This window comes from Phyllopteryx taeniolatus, chromosome 4 (genome assembly GCF_024500385.1).
Source record: "Phyllopteryx taeniolatus isolate TA_2022b chromosome 4, UOR_Ptae_1.2, whole genome shotgun sequence".
NCBI lineage: Eukaryota > Metazoa > Chordata > Actinopteri > Syngnathiformes > Syngnathidae > Phyllopteryx > Phyllopteryx taeniolatus.
In genome coordinates, this window is record NC_084505.1 from 25,905,702 (window position 1) to 25,925,634 (window position 19,933).

The following is a 19,933-nucleotide window of genomic DNA, read 5'->3' on the forward strand; positions in this document are numbered from 1 at the left end:
GTGTGTCATTTTTGCAACCACATTATCTCAGCTGTTTATTTTTACTTCCTCGGTGGAAAAGATTCTCTTTTTATATTATTTTTGTGTACAGGTTGGAGGTCACGATAATGATGGAAATGTTTTTGAAATTATTTGTTCTTTACTCCTGGGGTATGATTTAAAATGGGTGTCAAACTCATTTTTGATGGGGGGCCACACTGTAGTTACGATTTCCCGCAGAGCGCCATTAAGACAGTGAAACCATAAATGTTTCATCGCCTCATAATATTTTTACATATACGGAACAAACTGAGAACTAACTTTGTAATCAGAAAACAAGGATAATAGTTTGTGCAACTATTGTTCAAGTTAATGTAAAAAGGGGTTCAGTTACAAAAATGCAATATGTCGACTGTTTATTACAGATGACAATTTGAAATTTCAGTACAGATTTGAGCAATACGTTGCGTCAACTTCCATGAGTTGACGCAAATTATTTGCTCCAGAAAATCATGTGGCGGGCCGGATCTGGGCCCCGGGCCTTGAGTTTGACACCAATGATTTAAATCATCACCAGATTGGTACACTAGTGCCTTGTTGTATTTTAAGTCAACTTAAAGCAGCAGCTAACCATTGTTCTTGTCTCAAGTGTAAAAAAATATCCTTGTTATGGCCCACAGTGATGTTTTTCAAGCAGATAATGGAACCAAGCAGCCACCTTTGAAGGGAGTAAAGGAAAGAGCAGCGGTGACTTTCTGCACGGTTTCGGATCACTGAGCATGTCACTTCCACTTGAGGCACAATTCCAATTCAGGCAGGCAGCAGGTAGTGTACGTAATGTATGCTGTGACAGCTGGGTGCCATGCTACTGTATCAGACACCGATTTACAAAATAATGTTTTATGTCAAGTGCACATTTTTCGACTGCCGTAGAATCAAATTCATTCCATAGATCATTCTACCATGCCCGTTTTAGCAGCACGTGACGCTTATATCCATTAAATTCCCAATGATTGACAAAATTCTTAATGATAAATAGACACTAATTTGGTTTCATTTATTTGTTTTCAGTTTCTTACTGCAGCAGCATGTTTAGGCAACAAACTAGTTGCACCCTGTGCTGTTTGACAATGTTCCCATAATTGACATAAATTCTAAACCAATAAAGAATAGATCATTCTATCATGCCCGTTTTCGCAGCGTATAATGCGAATGTCAATTAAATTCCACCAGATTGACAAATTCTGAAGAATAAAATATACACAGTTTCTGTCAAAATCGTATTCCAAATTGTATTCTATTACTTTTAAGCAACTTGTTCTTCTGCAGCAACAAGCTAGTTGGGTCTGATTGAATTGCACCCTCTGCAGATTGTTACCAAGTTTCACGACGTGGCGAGCCAGCGTCTGTACGATATAACTTCTTAAATTCCATGTGAGTGAAAACATTCTTAAGCATCAATAAACAGTAGCTTATTGTACCATGCCCATTTTAGCCGCTTGTATTGATTAAATTACACAATTGACAATTATTTACAATTTTGTCACATGTAGTTGAAAATGGCCCAACACCAAATTTTGCTCTATTCATGTTGAACGACTGTTTCTGCTGTTTCCCGAATGAATGAATGAATGAATTATACAAAATAACATCTCAAATTGATTTAACTCCCACTCCACTTTGTTTACTCAACTCAACATTATTCATAGAACACTTTAAAAAACCACAGCAGTTTTTTGCTTTCCAAATTTTCCTCCAGTAAGAAAGACTTTTTTTGCTGCAACCTGTTCAGGCAACAAACTAGTTGGGCCTGAATTAATCGCACCCTCTGCTGGTTGTTAATAAATTTCATGACGTACCGATTGATTAATATCAATATGATAGAAAACGTTCTTAACAATCAATACACAAAAAAAAATCATTCCATCATGCCCGTTTTAGCACCAGCTGTTTGGCCCAGTGAAAAGAGTCTCCCCTCCTATGCAGACTACACAGTATTAAATATGAATGGTGTTTGGGTGCCGCTTCATTTGCCTCCCCGTCCTTCTCCGCGTGCCAATCCTTGTAAGTGGATGTTTCCGTAAGGCGAAGCCTCCTCGGATGCGCTCTGACTCCCAGCAGCACACAAGACAAACAGTGGTTGTAACCTCGACTCACCCCCACCCCACCCACCGCAAGCCAATGATTCCCGGGGAATGGAAAGGAAAGGAATGAAAAGGCCGAAGAGGAGTAAAATGGGAAATTCCAGCGGGTGTCTCGGCCGTGTGTGTCTAACCCGGTGAACACACACGGGAGACGTGAGTTTGATAGAGTTATTACACACGGCTGCTCCAGCATTTGTGCGCCTGAATCTATTATCCGCCGGGCAGGCGGCGGGGCTAAGCTGGGATTCTGCCAGGACGTCTCATCACCTCGGTGTCACGGGTCAGGTAATTGCAGCAGTCACTGTGTGCTTTTCATTACTAAACTACAAACTTTAAAGAAGTCTTCTTTTTTTCTTCTTCTTCCCCGAGACAGAATGGTGTTGACTTTAGCAACGATTAAGGTGTTATTATTTCTACCGTGTCTCTCAAAATGTAATTCTACAGGCTGTCTTTCGTCCCACAAACACAGATGGACCGATGTGTTCTTCTGGTATTGTGTGTGTAATGTGTATTTATTTGGTATCATTGTCCTTTTCCTTAAAGGCACAGGACTAAATCGGATTGGGTTCCGGTGACACACTACACACATCCTGAGAGCAGGGATGTGCATCAATGCCATACACTTCACTTCAGTTGCAAATAACGATACAATAGGATTCCCCCCCCCCCCCCCCCCCTCAATTACAATACAATTCACTTGAATTACAATATGATTCACTTCAATAATGACTAACATCGTAATACGATTAATTCCAATTCTGAATAATAGTACTGTACAATACGATTTACTCTATTACAAGACCATTCACTCTAATTGTGAAACATATCATTCCAATTAGAACTAAACATTGATTATGAGTCACACCAAATCCGACTGATTCACTCAAATTATGATTTCACTTCAAATAAGAGACATTTAATGTCTCACTCAAATAACGATACGATTCACTCCAGTTGCGACTAACATTGTCATGCGATTGACTCCAATTATGACTAACGATACGATTAAATCCAAGATGATACACTATAATTACAAGTAATAATGGGAAGCACTTCAATTACTAACAATCTGATACATTTCAATCGTTATACAATTTATTCTAATTACAATTTATGATAAAATATGATTCACAATTTTCTCATGTCGGCAAACATATTTAGCTATATTTATACAGTGAATACTGTTTTATGTCAATTTAGGATGACGAAAGTTATTTCTATTCGCTAAATGCCAGAATAATGACAGACAGATTTTTGAAGACAATGTTTTATTACTTTCTTCAAAGTCAGAAGTGTACATACATTTCATTACTACCATTACTACCAATTCCTTGTTTATAATACATATTTCTACCCCAAAAAATTGTCAAAAGTCAATAGTGCGCATTATACATAGATATTGGGGGAAATAAAAAAGAACATACACATTATATAAATGTATGCCGGCATCTAGAGGTTATGAAAAAGCTGTACACTTTCATTCTAATATGCCATCGCCACCTAGAGGTTATGAAAAGGTGTAGCCTCCACTTGCATATATGTACAGTCGTGCTCACAAGTTTACATACCATGGCAGAATTTGTGAAATATTATATTATAAATATATTTTTTTAAATACGACTGATGACTGAATAAAAACCATCATTAATTTCTTTATGGTTATGTTTTGTTGAATGATAATGCTTTTCTGAAATGGTCGACAGTTTAATTTGAATCCCATTAAAATAAAATTAAATGTGTTTCGCCCAGCCCTTCAAGTTTTCTTTAAAGAATTGTACCCATCTTATAAATTCTGCCTGGGTAATCAAACATATGAGCACAACTGCGTGTTTTCTCATTGACCAAATAAAAGTAGGGCTGTGAATTTCAAAATAAGAGCAAGTAAATAAAAAGAAAGTCTTGCGTGTTCAAATAAAGTGCTTAACTTCAGAATAATTCTTTGAAAGAAACTCAGAAAATACAGATAATATTTCATGTTTTGATCATATGGGTAGAAGCAAAATCATGGTAGAAGGGTTTTCCAGAATTTTGAGGTCATTTTGTGGGTGCGTATTATACATGGGTGCGCATTATACACGAGAAAATACGCTATTTGGTACCACTGCCTTCAAATGGTATGACTTGGGTCAAACATGGATATTGTTCCACAAGCTCCTCACAATAGTTGTCAGGAATTTTGGCCCATTCCTCTTGACAGAACTGGTGTAACTGAGCCAAGTTTGTAGGCCACCTTGTTTGGACAGGCCTTCTCAGGTCTGCCCATAAATTTATAATAGGGTTGAGCTCAGAGCTTTGTGATGGCCACGCCAAAACATTGACTTTGTTATCATTAAGTCACTTTGTAACCAGTTTGACTGTATGCTTTTTGGGTCATTGTCCATTTGGAAGACACATTTGCACCCAAGCTTTAACCTCCTGGCTGATGTCGTCAGATGTTGCTTCAGTATTTCCACATAATTGTCTTTCCTTATGATGGTATCTATTTTGTGAAGTGGACCTCCAAACGTAACGATGCTCATTATGGCCAAACACTTCAATTTCAATTTTGTCAGACCACAGCACATGCTTCCAAAAATTAGGGTTTTGTCAATGTCTGCATTTGCGAAGTGTAATCTGGCATTTTTATGGATCTTTTGAAGTAATGACTTCTTCCTGGTAAAGCGGACTTTCAGCCCATGTCAGTACAGTACTTGTTTCACTGTGGATAATTACACACTCTTACTAGCTTCAGCCAGCATCTTCACATGGTCTTTTGTTTTGTTCTTGGGTTGGTATACAGATTTTTTGACCAAAGCATGCTCATCTCTGGGACACAGAACCCATCTTCTTCCTGAGTGGTATAATGGTTAGACATTCCCATAGTGTTTATACTTGCGTAGAGTTGTTTGAACAGATGAACTTTGCACTTTCATTTACCTGGAAATTGCACCCAAGGATGAACCACACTTATGCAAACCCACAATTCTCTTCCTGATATCTTGGCTTATTTCTTATGACTTTCCCATGATGTTACACAAAGAAGCAGTGTGTTTTAGGTTACCAAGTTCAAATACATCCCCAGAGGTGTCCCCCCAATTAACTCAAATGTTGTCAACAAACCTTTAAGAAACTTCCAAAGAAACGACATCATAATCTGATAATCTAATAATTCCCAAACTGTTTAGAGGCATAGTAATCTTACTGTATGTAAACTTCAGACTTTGAAAAAAGTAATGGAAAATTTTATTTAAAATATCCTTCTCTCATTATATTGACAATTAGCAAATAGAAATTATTTTGGTAATGCTAATTGACCTGAGACCGGAAAGGTTTTTCTTGATTTCATGTCAGTGAGGAAAAAAAAGCGCATCTTTTTATATAGTGTATGTAAAAGTCTGGTTTCAACTGTCGAGCAATGTGACGAGCAATCTCCCTTATTCACCATATAGTGGAAATAAAAGGTCTTGACACCCCTGTTCAAATCCAGGTTTTTGTGATATAAAAAAATGAGACCAAGATGAATAATTTCCAAACTTTTTTCCACCATTAATGTGACATACAACTCAATTGAAAAAGTTTTAAATCTTTTAGCTGGGGGAAGCAAATCCATTTTCCATCCACCTTATTTGGGGTCAGAGGCACTTTAATTGATGACAGCTGTGTGCAGACACCCATTTACCATGAGTTTGGATGTGATTGGTTAATACTTAACACAGGCCCATCCCAATTATAAAATGGTGTGCACACTTATCTCAATTGTTTATTTGTACTTCCCCTCTCAATTTTTTTTTTTTATTATTTCAATTGAGTTGTACAGGTTATTTAAAAAAAATTGTATACAAATTATCCTGGTATAATTTTTTATACACACACACATACAGCATGCATCCATCGGGGGGTGGAAATAAGATGCTGGTTATCAGCAAATTCACCTCCCCTGACAACTGTCCAATTATGTATATGACACCGGGCCTTACTGTTTGCATTGCGAGCAATCACTAAAGGATGTGGCTGAGTGCACACAGATTTCGGGGGGACCGAATGCATGAAAATCACTCGGTGGTGAACAAGCAAAGAGTTGTGGCGTGGGGGTGGGGGGTAGGGGGGGGCCCTGATTAGGGAGCGCAGGGCCAAGTTTGATGGGGTGTGGCGGTGGGGGTCTCAAATGGAAAGGGTGACAGGTGGAAATGGGGATGAGAAAAGGTGGTTTCATGAATAAATGTAAACACAGTCCCATGCAATTACCGCCGTTGGTCACCTCCTTTAAGGTGCCTTTTCTAATGAAAACACGCAGGTTACTGGGGCGTTTAATTGTATATTTCTACTCACACGGAACAGCCTGTTGAGTGCAAAAAGAAAAAAATGAACCCACAGCTGCAAAATGTGATTGGGTTGAAAAAGACAGATCATCACATAGATTGTCGCCCCGCGGAATAACTTCCAAGATGGTCCAGCCTTAAAACATGGGCATATTAAAAAATGCCACTTCTTTCCATTTTGGCTGTTTTTGCACAATTTTAGGTCACTGCAAACAAGACAATTTTCATGAAGAAACACATCTAAAGTTAGAGAATCAACAAATCTCTCAAGAGCACTTTAACGAGCATTAAAGTCCCTGCAGAGTGAAAATACATATCGCTGGTGTTTCGGGTGGAAACCTTGCATTTCTGAAACCCTCACTTTCAGGAAACGAAAAAAACAGAATGATTGTTGAGCTTCATTTTTGGCCCATTCACCGAACAAATTGGAGGTCAAACACCATCCTGGAAAAGGTTGTATTCCACCTTAGACATTCTATTATATTTTCATTTAACACAGACCAGTGAGAGTCAACTTCAAAATCATAAACCTGCCTCATAACCCCCACTATTTGCAAAAGATAGGCCCCAAGCCCTACAGTGAAAAGTGAAAATCTGTGAGTAATTGCCACAAAATAGCAGCAAATGACTTTGTGAATGACTGTCTAAATGAAGCACCTGAACTCACTTCAAATTGTTGCCTTGGCACCAAGATGCCAAAGCAATACTGAAATACTGAAACAAATTATTATTATTATTTTTGACATACAACATGTTTAAAGAAATCTGCAAAAGAGATGAATGCTGAAAACTTTTATTTCATTTAAAGTTATTTTTCATTCAAAGTATGACAACCATATGGTAAATCTTGTGGGGCAGTTATGATTGAGCCCTTTGAACACATGGCCTAGCAACAAGTGATCATGCACAGAGAAAAAAAAAAAAAAAGCTTGGCAGTTTAAATTCAGTTTTATGTTCAAGTATATTTAGCTTTTATGAAAATTTTTGCCAGAGGAGAAACAGAGTAAAAGAGAATATGTTAGCTGCCCCCCCCCCCCCCCCCACTCCTGCCCAAATCAGTGGTCAATCTTTTATTTTCCCCACATAGAAATTCCCCTTCCTCACCCGCGTGACGTCACAGCGCGAAACGGCACATTGGGTGAATTTATACCCACATTTTATGTCCTCATTTGCATGCATAATACGCCTGTGTTCCCACTGATCCACTGCAGAAGAGGCAGGTCAAAAGCACGCTACAGTTATATCTTTTCTATTACCCAGGTTAATCAATAATTCATGGGTCACAATAGCAGGCAGTGCAAGCTGGGGGAAGGAAGTAAGAGCGGGGCAGTAGTGGCTGTGCAGGGGAGGGGTGGGGTGCTCTCCCAAAACAGGAAGAGGAAATCAAAGCATCTCTCATCCGTCGCAGAAAGTCGGCCATATTCGCAAATGTGACGACAACCTGCCATTCCCCCCCACAGCCCCTTGTCGCCATTCTGTGCTTTTCAAGCATTAATCACACGAGGTAAGGCCTTAACGGCGCGTGACAGGCGAGCGGCCATTATGGGCTCCTCTCGTTTCTCGCATAAAAAACACTTACGACTTGCGAGATGATAGCGCATCGTGCATGAAGAAAGCTTTTTGATAGCGTGCTAATCTGCGCCATTACGGTGTGGGGTGATTTACAATCACTTAACGGCACACGCTCAGACACACATACACACTGGCTGGCTGGGTGGATAATAAAGATGCTGGCACATGTGCATCATTAGAGAGTTTTGTGCGTGCGCGTGTGTGTCAACTGGATGCGGTGGCATTTGGCTTAATTAGTAAGCGATTTTAACATGAAAGCGACAAAGAGAAGGCAACGAGGAGACAGCTTGTGCTTGTTAAAAAAATTAAAAAATAAAAGGCGACCAGCGAGTACCCCTGCTGCAACGGTAAATTGAAGGCTCCATGAGGAAATACAGGTACATCTCAATAAATTAGAATTTGGTGGAAAAGTCAATTTATTTCAGCATTCATACATTATATAGATTCATTAAACACTTGGAAATCATACTTTTTAGAGGGCAAATTCATGCCTAATTTCTACATTAAAAATAATTTTCATTGTTTCTTGATTATTTGTTACATAATATTGTAGATTCTAGTGATGGTGAATTTTGGGTTTTTGGTTTCTGCATGCTAGAATCAACCAAATAATGCATATATATTTACAGAAATCATGAATGGACGGCGTGGCGATAAGGGGAAGCATACGCCCTGTAACGGGACGGTTGCTGAGCGCATGTCGTCGTCGTTGTTGTGTCCCTGGGCAAGACACTTAACCCACATTGCCTACAAATGAGTGTGGTTGGATGTTTGGAGGTGGTCAAAGAATAGGCACAGGCATGTAGGCGCAGAATGGCAGCCACACTTCTGTCAGGCTGCCCAAGGGCAGCTGTGGCTACACGAATAGCTTACCACCACCGCATGTCACTGAGGAGTGAATGAATATTGCATGAAATTGTAAAGCGTCTTTGAGTGTCTAGAAAAGCACTATATAAGTGTAACACATTATTAGCTTGATTAAATATTTCCCTCTGAGTATGTGAAATGCATTTCTATAATGAGTTACATTTTTTGAATGGAACTACCTAACTAAAGTGAGCTTTTCGACACAATTGTAATTTATTGCGATGTAGCTGTATTATAATATGTATGTTTCCGCTGCAAATATTCTGTGATACCTGCCTTTAAAAAGGTGCGAAATTAACATGACCACTGTATGTTACTGGTTATGTACCATAATGAAAATTGTTCAACAAAACATCTTATGTGCTTCTTGCTACTAAAATGGTATAAAAAAAGGCATGGTGGTAGACCACAAAAATATAACTGCTCGGAAGGGGCGGTGCGTGCTCAATGTGATATCACAATTTATTTATTTAGTTTTTTTTTTTGTGGTAATCTTTGCATTTTTATACCCCCCTAAAAAAACGTTTTTGTTTTTTTTTTAACTTTGAAAAACAGCTTTCAATAATTATCTGTATTTTGTATTAATAATAAAAGCCTTAATTTTGGACAAAAATAACAAATCTACACTATTATTATTCGGGGATGCTCCAAAGGTTCTCAATATGGGTGAAGTCAACGGACGATAGTGGCACACCATGAGTTATTCTCCATTCATTCTTGAATCTTATTATCATTAAAATATGATTTAATGAATATTCAAGGTTGCTCCACAGGTTATATACTATTTGTGGCATTTTGCATTGGTAATGTGCTGTGAGATTTTTGTAATGTAAAATTCCTATTTCCTCCCTTCTCACCCAAATGTTTTTGTTTGTTTGTTTTTTTCTTCATTCAAATGGAGTTGTATGGATTATACTCAAGGATGCTTCATCGGTTCTCAATAGGGTTGAGGTCAGGGGATGATAGTGGCCACATGAATTTTTTTTTCCTTCATAAACAAATTTTGTTTTCATTACTGCAACACACTGTTTCATGGATATTCAAGGATGCTTTACAGGTTATATACCTTTTGTAACATTTTTGGTTGGTGGTGTGTTGTGAAAAGGTAAAATATGTAAAACCCCAATTCCAATGAAGTTGGGACGTTGTGTTAAACATAAATAAAAACAGAATACAATGATTTGCAAATCATGTTCAAGCTATATTTAATTGAATACACTACAAAGACAAGATATTTAATGTTAAAACTGATAAACTTGATTGTTTTTAGCAAATAATCATTAACTTAGAATTTTATGGCTGCAACACGTTCCAAAAAAGCTGGGACAGGTTCATGTTTACCACTGTGTTACATCACTTTTTCTTTTAACAACATTCAATAAACGTTTGGGAACCGAGGACACTAATTGTTGAAGCTTTGTAGGTGGAATTCTTTCCCATTCTTGCTTGATGTACAGCTTCAGCTGTTCAACAGTCCGGGATCTCCCTTGTCGTAGTTTACGCTTCATAATGCGGCACACATTTTCAATGGGGGACAGGTCTGGACTGCAGGCAGGCCAGTCTAGTACCCGCATTCTTTTACATACGAATCCACGCTGTTGTAACACGTGCAGAATGTGGTTTGGCATTGTCTTGCTGAAATAAGCAGGGGCGTCCATGAAAAAGACATTGCTTGGATGGCAGCATATTTTTCTCCAAAACCTGTATGTAGCTTTCAGTATTAATGGTGCCTTCACAGGTGTGTAATTTACCCATGCCATTGGCACTAACACAGCCCCATACCATCACAGATGCTGGCTTTTGAACTTTGCGTCCATAAAAGTCCAGATAGTTATTTTCCTCTTTGGCCCGGAGGACACGACGTCCCACAGTTTCCAAAAACAATTTGAAATGTGGACTCGTCAGATCACAGAACACTTTTCCACTTTACATCAGTCCATCTTAGACGAGCTCGGGCCCAGAGAAGACGGCAGCGTTTCTTGGTGTTGTTGATAAATGGCTTTTGCTTTGCATAGTAGAGTTTCAAGTTGCACTTACGGATGTACCGCCAAACTGTATTTACTGACATTGGTTTTCTGAAGTGTTCTTGAGCCCACATAGTGATATCCTTTACACATTGATGTCGATTTTTTATGCAGTGCCGCCTGAAGGATCGAACGTCACTGGCATTCAATGTTGGCTTTCGGCCTTGCCGCTTACATACAGTGATTTCTCCAGATTCTCTGAACCTTTTGATGGTATTATGGACCGTAAATGATGAAATCCCTAAATTCCTTGCAATTGTACGTTGAGGAACACTGTCCTTAAACTGTTGGACTATTTTCTCACGCACTTGTTCACAAAGAGTTGAACCTCACCCCATCTTTGCTTGTGAATGACTGAACAATTCAGGGAAGCTCCTTTCATACCCAATCATGGCACCCACCTGTTCCCAATTAGCCTGTTCACCTGTGGGATGTTCCAAACAGGTGTTTGATGAGCATTCCTCAACTTTCTCGGTCTTTTTTGCCACCTGTCCCAGCTTTTTGGAACGTGTTGCAGCCATATAATTATAAGTTAATTATTATTTGCTAAAAACAATAAAGTTGATCAGTTTGAACATTAAAACATCTTGTCTTTGTAGTGTATTCAATTAAATATAGGTTGATTTGCAAATCATTACATTGTGTTTTTATTTATGTTTAACAGAACGTCCCAACTTCACTGCAATTGGGGTTGTACCTTGGCTCAATAAAAGTTGGGAAACGCTGCTCAATAGGGTTGAAGTCAAGGGTCGATGGTGGCCACATCCTGAGTTTTTCTCCCTTCATAGCCACAGCAGGTAAAACTTCAGCAGTAGAATAGTAGTGCTAACATGATCATGCATCCAGCGCTTCAACGAGCCCACCTGAGCAGCAATTTCTTTGCCATGTTTGACACACGCCGCGAGCGGGCATCATGCCACCCAGCGTTACACCTCGTTTCTTTATCCCGTCGCTTCCTCTATGTTTTAAGCCGGGGGAAATTGCATCAATATTTTATGGCGGGGCCGCGCCAATTCAACGGGCGAGGCGATAAACAGTCGGCCATTAATAATGCAGCGCGGTGACACTGACCTTATTTTGCGCCTTTCAACCTGCCGTCGCTGATATTTGGGGATGCGCGCCGCCCTGCGCCGCTCTCGAGTACACACAAGAGGCGGAGCTCTTTTGTTCAAAGTCTGTGAAGAAGAAGAAGGAGCGGTTTACAAAAACCCTCACAAACTTCCTGTTTGACAGAGGTTACATCGCATTAACAGAGTGCAGCAGCATATCTTTATTTTCACAGAAACGGCGCTCGACAAGTGTTGCTGACAGGCGAGCACATGCCTCCGAGGTGAACCGGGAGAGGCTTTGACAAGGGGGGAGGAGGAAAATTGTTTTTTTTTTAAATAAAAAGGCCGCTGCAATTCGGGGATGCTCCTTCCAAAGAAGAAACACCAGGTCTAAGTTCAGTCCACTTGTGCACATAAAAGCATCAAGTATATACAATTATTGAGTGAAAAACCATGATCTCATTTTAAAATAAAAACGATCTTGTCTTTCTGTTGCTTGTACCAATGTCAGCACAACTATAATCTGACTGTTAAAGCATGTACAGTATCTCACAAAAGTGAGTACACAACTCATATCTATGTAAATATTTTATTATCGGACAATATCAAAGAAATGGCTGTCAGTCACGTAGCATGTAGTCAGTGTACACCTTGTATAACTGTCAATTTTCTGTCCCCTCAAAATAACCCATCCCACTGCCATTAATATCTAAACTGCTGGCAACAAAAGTGACTACACTCTTATGTGAAAATGTTCAAATTTGGCCCAATTAGCCATTTTACCTCCCAGGTGTCATGTGACTTTTTCTATTAAAAGGTCTCAGGTGTGACTAGGAAGCAAGTATGTTATATTGGTGTTATTGCTCTCATACTCTTACATACTGGTTACTGCAAGTTCAATAAAGCTGAAACGTATCCCCCATGATAAACGGGGGTTCGCTGTATCATGAAAAACTGTTCTGCTTTATGAATGTTAATATTACAGGCATAGAGAACAAAGTCTTAATGATAGGTAAATAAAGTCGTATTTTTCAAGAGTAAAAATCTTAACAGCAACATGGATATGCAAGGGCACTACCCCTGTTGCCCCTAACATACACTAGTACTACACAGTCATTCCAAGTTAGACCACAGATGTTAAGAATGTATTTAAGGTGAGAATCCTATGAATCCCACTCTTTAATCCCGTCTAATTCCTGCCAGGATGCAAGTTCGAGCAACGGGCTCTTTGCAGATGTTCCTGTCCGATCGTCCATCCATAATTGATGCAACAGGGAGGTCGCGTGTAACAGCCGCTAATAAATGCTTATTGACCAAACAAGCCAGCGTGGCGGTGAGGCGAGGAGTGAAGTGAGGAGGCGTCACGAGGAAAGGAAGCGGGGAGGAGGAGGAGGGGGCGGGGATAAGGACGCAGGCGAGCTGAGCGTCGGAGTGTGCCGAGTGCACTGGGCCAGCTGTCCGCTCTCCTTTGATCTGCAGGCCTCACGTCAGATACAATCTACCTCGCTGTCAAGCATCGGCAAACATCTCGCATCTCCCCCCCCCCCCCCCTGTATCCCTGTAGCCCACCACCGGCCCCCCTCTCTCCTCACCTTCCGTACCCCGACTCCCCCCACCACCACCACCACTACCACCTCTCCATCCATCTCTCTGGTGGCCTTGCTTATTTTTCTACTGCTGCATCCTCTGACTTCAATGTCTCTCTTCACAGCACAAAATAACACCACACTGCTATTGTATTGTATTATGTATACAGTGATTCCTTGACTTACTGATTTTATTTCTATCGATCTTGGATGTAAAAAGTCTACATACCCCTCTTCAAATGCCAGGTTTTTGTGATCAGACCAAGAAAAAAAAATTCATAACTTTTTTTCCACCATTAATGTGACCTATAACATGTACAACTTCAGTGGAAAAAAAATATTGTTTTTTGAGAGCGGAAGTAAAAATAAACAATTGAGATAATCTGGTGTCACAAGTGTGCAAACCCTATCATAACATGTTCAGAATGAACCAATTGCATACACAGCATACAACTGACACCAATGAAGTGCTTCAGATTAACCACGAAATCATGTTCAGATGTTCTAGTAGGTTTTTCCTATTTTTTTTTCTTTTCTAGCAGAAGGCAGAATGGTTTTGTGCTCATACTGACTGCTTTTCAGAAATGTTCCTAATTCCCTACACCTTGACTCAGGCCCCAGTTCCAGCTGAAGAGGAATAGACCCACAGCATGATGTTGCCACCAACATGCTTCACTGTAGGTGTGTTCCTTTGGTGATGAGCAGTGTTGTGTTGGCACGAAACACCTTTGGAATTATGGCCAAAAAGTTCAACCTTTGTTTCAAAATTTTGAAAAAACACACTTGAGATCTCCCAAACGCATGCGGGAAAATATGTTGTGGTCTGATGAAACCATTAATGTGGAAAAAGGAAGTGAAGTAAAATATATACACTAATAGGGAAACGAAAAACTAGAACTTCAGCAAGAGAACTTTAAGGCCCCAAAAATTGAAATAATCCTAAGAAAAAGAATTTAATAAATTAAATGAAAAAAACTAAATCAAGAAAATTTCATTACAACACTCAAGCTACTCAACGAAATGTTTCAACAATTTCCCCTGTTCATACCTGATTAATATATATATTTTCAATATTTTATTTTTAAACAACAAAATAGTTGGAATTTTTGCAATTTTACAAGAAAAAAACTGAACGAAAACCCTAAACAGCCCTAAAACAAATAAACCCATCTTTAAATGACAATGTGCGTTAATGAAGAAATGTTTTAAAAAAGACCGAACTTTTAACTGTCAACACAAGATAATGATGTCAATGCATGTTCCCTCTGCAAGTGTCTCATTTCTAAGAATGAGCTAGGGGAAAGAGGCAACATGTTTCTGTATTTAGTCCTGGCGAGAGAAAAAAAGAAAGAGGCAATTTTAGACACAAAAAACCCTAAAAAAAAAAAAAAAAAAAAGTCTGGAAGTGAGCTAGTTGATGGAGTTGCCTTCGCCGCCGCTTAATTACCGTGCGCCGTCATGAATATTTCAGGCATATGCTTTCCCACTTTGTCATTGGAGTTCGGAACTAAGAGAAACAAGTTCATATGCATATTAATAAGGGTGTGAGGAGGGAAGAAAAGGGAGGGAGGAGGGAGGGTGACAGCAGGAGGAAATGGCACTGGTTCCCCGGCAGCTGCTCTTTTTAGATCCCCCCTCAGAGGGAAGTGCCCGAGGAGGGCCTCCGCCACAAAGGGGATAAAGGAGATGAGGGCTCTTGATGGAAAAGAGGCAAACAACCACTGGGACCATCACCCCCGCCCAACAACAACAAAAAAAATCCCTTCCTCCCTCCATTGCACGCAGATCCCCACCGTCCTCTTCCCACCCCCCCAGCTTCACAGTACTACACGCGCCGCACTTAGCTGAGCCTCCGAGGAGTCATAGTGGGGCCCTCGTTAGCATTTCCCCGCTAAAGTTGAGCTAACGGGCGACACTCTAATGACAGACTGGTATGGAAGCATCCAAGCCCTCTGCTGGTGAAAGCAGGGATAAGACAAGAACACAAATACACGACAAAGACAACATATTTAATGCCCAAACTGATCGACTGTTGTTGTTTTTTGCAAATATTCACTTATTTTGAATTTGATGCCTGCAACATGTTCCAAAAAGCTGTGATGTGGCATGTTTACCACTGTGTTACATCACCTTTCCTTTTAACAACACTCAATAAACATTTAGGAACTGAGGACACTAATTGTTGAAGCTTTGTAGGGGGATTTCTTTTCCCATTCTTCCTTGATGTACAACTTGAGTTGCCCAACAGTCCAGGGTCTTCCTTTGTGGTATTTTTTTTAGTTTTCTCCAAGAATCCTAATTTTTCAAGGTGAGAATTTCACAGGTCATAATATTAAGAAAAGTTGTGATGCTAAAAAAAAATACAGCCATAATACGGAGTGAAAACAAACATAATATTGAAAGGAAAAGTCATAATATTAATATAAAAAGTAATAAAACTACTAGAAATCAAAGTGGTATTGTGATATGTGAATAAATTCATAGTATTACAAGAAAAAGTTATGTTACATGAATTTCATTATTTTATTTTAAGGAATAAAGGTATTACAAGCATTTAAAATGCTTGTTTTGTCAAGTTGCACAAATTATTAGCTTCACCAAAACCTTAGTAACAACTCGTCAAGATGGCGGACAGAGCACTTCACTGTTGATCACGTGCATAACGACACTTGGGGGGCTAGGGGGGGCACCTAACACAGTCTAATTGAATTCATGGTCTTTTAAAAGCCACCACTTAGCAGCCAGTGGAGCGTAATGATATGCTTTATTTAACATATGTAAACAAAGAGCATTATATGCCATTGTGCCCGTTTAATGAAGCAGTGAGCGTTTTCATTGAGGATGTCCTTTTGCTAACCCACACAAATAAAAGCCTCTCTTAGCACTTTTTGTGTTTTGCAAAGTAAAAGCCGATTCTTCCTGTTCTGAGCTAATCACGCCGTTTTTATCGTGCTCGATTAATTTCCCCTCTGTCACATCTTTTGTGCGACTTTTAGCGGTGGGTTCAAGCGGCGCACTAATTAGTTTGACCTTTGGCGCCACGATTAGCGCACCTCCCGCCGGCTAGCGGCAAGAACAAAAGCGCTCCTGTCCCTTTAATTAACGCCATCAGACGATGCATTCATTTGCATAGACATTTATAATCTATAATATATTTTCAACATATATAAAATAAAAAGCACAATACTGTACTTCCAAAAATATAATAGAAATAACCAACACAAACAGCTAATAAGTTGCCTGCTTACACACAACTGATCATTTACATGATCCTACCCCTTTATTTTATTATTAATACATCAACAGTATTTAGGAATATTCATATCTACAAATAAAATATAATACTATATATTGTGTTTCAATTTGCAATACACTTTCTTGTCACAATACGATATTTCAATGTAGTTATCCATAATAATCTATTAAAGGTCCCATATTTTGGCTATTTAGACCACAGATGTCAAACTGGTGGCCCCGGTGCCAGATCTGGACCGCTACGTCATTTTATGTGGCCCGCGAGAGTGTGTATCGACTTTGTATTTCTTGCTAAAATACCAAAATTGCAAATTGGCTTCACTTTTAAAAACATTGAGATATTGCAAGCATTTTTTGTTACCAACACCCCTTTTAAAATAAAATTGATTCATACTGTAGTTGAACAAACTGTTTTTACTGCTAAAACACATAGCAAAACGGCATTGATGGCCTAACGAAACTAGCATCGATGTCGCAGTGCTATAATCCTTTAAACTACGGATATGTGGACACATATGGTGCAGCAACACATGTAGACAAACAATATAAATAGTTGTAAAAATTACAACTCAATTCTCCTAATATGCGCAATATATATATATATATATATATATATATATATATATATATATATATATATTACTGCTGCTTACTGAGCAGTTGTCACGTCTTCTTCATGTATACACATATGTATATATTGTACTGCTCCCTGGTGGCCACAACGCGCACACCTTAAGTCTCCACACAATGTATTGTACAAACTGTTTCATTCTTAACATTGTATTTATTTTATTACTATATGTGTTTATAAAGTATAATACTGTGGATTGCTATTTGTCTTATTAAAAAAACATGTTGCAATTTTTTGTGTTGTCGTTTAATGGGGGACTGGAACAGAATAATGACATTCCATTCATTTCAATGGGGAAAGATGATTTGAGGTGCGAGTGTTTGGAGAATTAAACTTGTAATTCAAGGCGCCACTGCATGATGAACTTATATGTTACATAGAGACGGTGTCTGTAATGACAAACTGCATTACACTAGAGAATGGGAACTGAAACGTTAAGTAGCGTGTTTTGATTTCCTTTATGTGAGCGAAGGGTTAATATTCAAACTGAAAAAAATCAAATAAAAATTCAGCCTCATTTTTTATATAACAGGTCTTCTGTATTTTAGTGTTGGCCTTCTTGGTGGTTATTCTGCCCTCCATAAGCGTGCTGAGCAGTTTGGCAGCTAGCGAACAGTTCCTCAAAAAGAGTCCAATGTTGCTGGATTTAAGGCGTTTATTGACACTGCAGTTGAGTTTCACTGTAAAACTAAACACACACAACAAAGACTTAAACCTGCTGTAGGTTCAAATAAATCAAATACTGTACTTTGTTTAACCTTTGTTCCCAAAAATCGCCAGCACAATGCTCGCTACAATGGAAAACACCATTGACGGGCTAACCAAAACTAGCATTAAACTTGCGGCAATTATAGCTCTCAAAACAATGAACATTGGCACACAAATGCTGTATCAACACATACAGATAAGCAATACAATGATACTCACAGGCATATACTCTATAAACCCAGCGAAAAACGAGTTATATTAACGAAATTCGATCATGAGTCTCTTCTTGTGAGTTTCTTCCTCTACTTCCCCCATGTCAATGCAAGTGTGCATCGTAACACGTGCACCACAGTGCCCCCCACAGGTAAAGATGTACAAAACAGGATTGGCGCACATACGCAGGGGCACTACAGTGGTACTTGAAGAGAATTTTTTATTTTATTTTTTAGCTGGTACGGTCTGATACATTTGTTAATTACTGTACCTACTTACTGTTTTACTCTTTAAATGTTAGTAAAATAATGCACAAATACTTTTGAAAAGGTTCAACTAGGACTAACGCAATAATTCAACGTTTAAAAGCGTACCGAGGGACACTTTATGATTGGTCGACGTCCCATAGCCCTGTAATGTCGCTTTCTTAGTGTCAACATTCTGGTCTGTTTTACCTCGACAAGAACAAGACAGAGAAGAACGGCTTTTGTTTTGGTGTCTCTGCGTCTTCACACCCCCCATCACACACACGCGCGCACACACACACACATAGACTGGTTACCTCTGTGGGGATCTGGTGTGATTATTACACTTTCAGTGGAGGATTTAACCACGGGCCAGTTGGGCCATCGCCTCAGGGAGGCCCCCCATTTTCAATGCGCGTGTGCTACTTTCTCCCCCACTTTATTGCCTCGCCTTTTATTCCGCCAGGCAGTCCCACTGACATCAGGGGGCTCTTAGAATAACTTGCCCGAGGCCATCAGATCCCCACAAACCTTAAATCAGTCACCGCGCGCCCACCGCTACGCCTTCCACATGTGAAAATGGACACGTTCAAGGAGGCAGGGATAACGACGTGAACTAGCTATTTTTCTGGTTTCATTATTATTAGGGTCTAAGGACTTCTTCAAACAAAACAAAAAAAGATCTGAAAAAAATATGGTGACGCATGCATCTAACCCATTGAAATGATGTAATGTTAGGGCTGCAATGTTGTTGTATGCGGAATAGTCAGAGACGGACACTAATTCGCATATTAGCTTGACAAAAGAAGTAACAGAGATAAAGTTGGAAAAAAGTTGTCTTTTTGTGAGAATAACAATAAAGCAAGAATAATCTAAAGTTATAGTTTGACAAGAACAAATACGTAGTTTAAAAAAAAACATTCTTCTGAGATTTAAAAAAAAAAAAAATCATCACTTTCGAGAATAATCGGCATTTATGTGTAAAATTCAAGATTTAAAAAGTTAAAGTTCCGAATTTTACGAAAAAAGTAATACTTTGCAAGTATGAAGATGTAATCTTACAAGAAAAAATATATATTTTATAAGCAATTCTACTAGTTGTAATCTCACAAGAAGGTGAATGTGAGAATAGTTGTGATTTCACATTAAAAACCATAATTTTACAAAAAAAAAAAACAATGTGAGGAGAGTTGTAATTTTATGAGGGTAAATTCTAATCTTGAGTATCAAGTCAAAATTTCACTAGAGGTTGAAATATGAGCCTAAAGATGGAATTTAAAGTAGTAATTTAGTACAGTTATAATTTTGTATTAATAAAGTTCAACTAGGTATTAACCAGAGTAAAAATCTGACTTTACAAAA

General features: G+C 39.0%; 1 long non-coding RNA gene across 1 annotated transcript in view; it reads right to left on the reverse strand.

Moving 5' to 3' along the window:
- The window catches only part of LOC133477303 (uncharacterized), a 32,153-nt gene extending 13,688 nt beyond the window's left edge, over window positions 1-18,465 (reverse strand). The window contains exons 1-2 of the long non-coding RNA XR_009788288.1: window positions 18,333-18,465; window positions 11,956-12,059 (exon numbers count right to left, since the gene is read on the reverse strand). This is a non-coding gene — a long non-coding RNA (uncharacterized LOC133477303). The remainder of the gene's footprint in view (window positions 1-11,955; window positions 12,060-18,332) is intronic.
- Window positions 18,466-19,933: the final 1,468 nt, after the last annotated feature.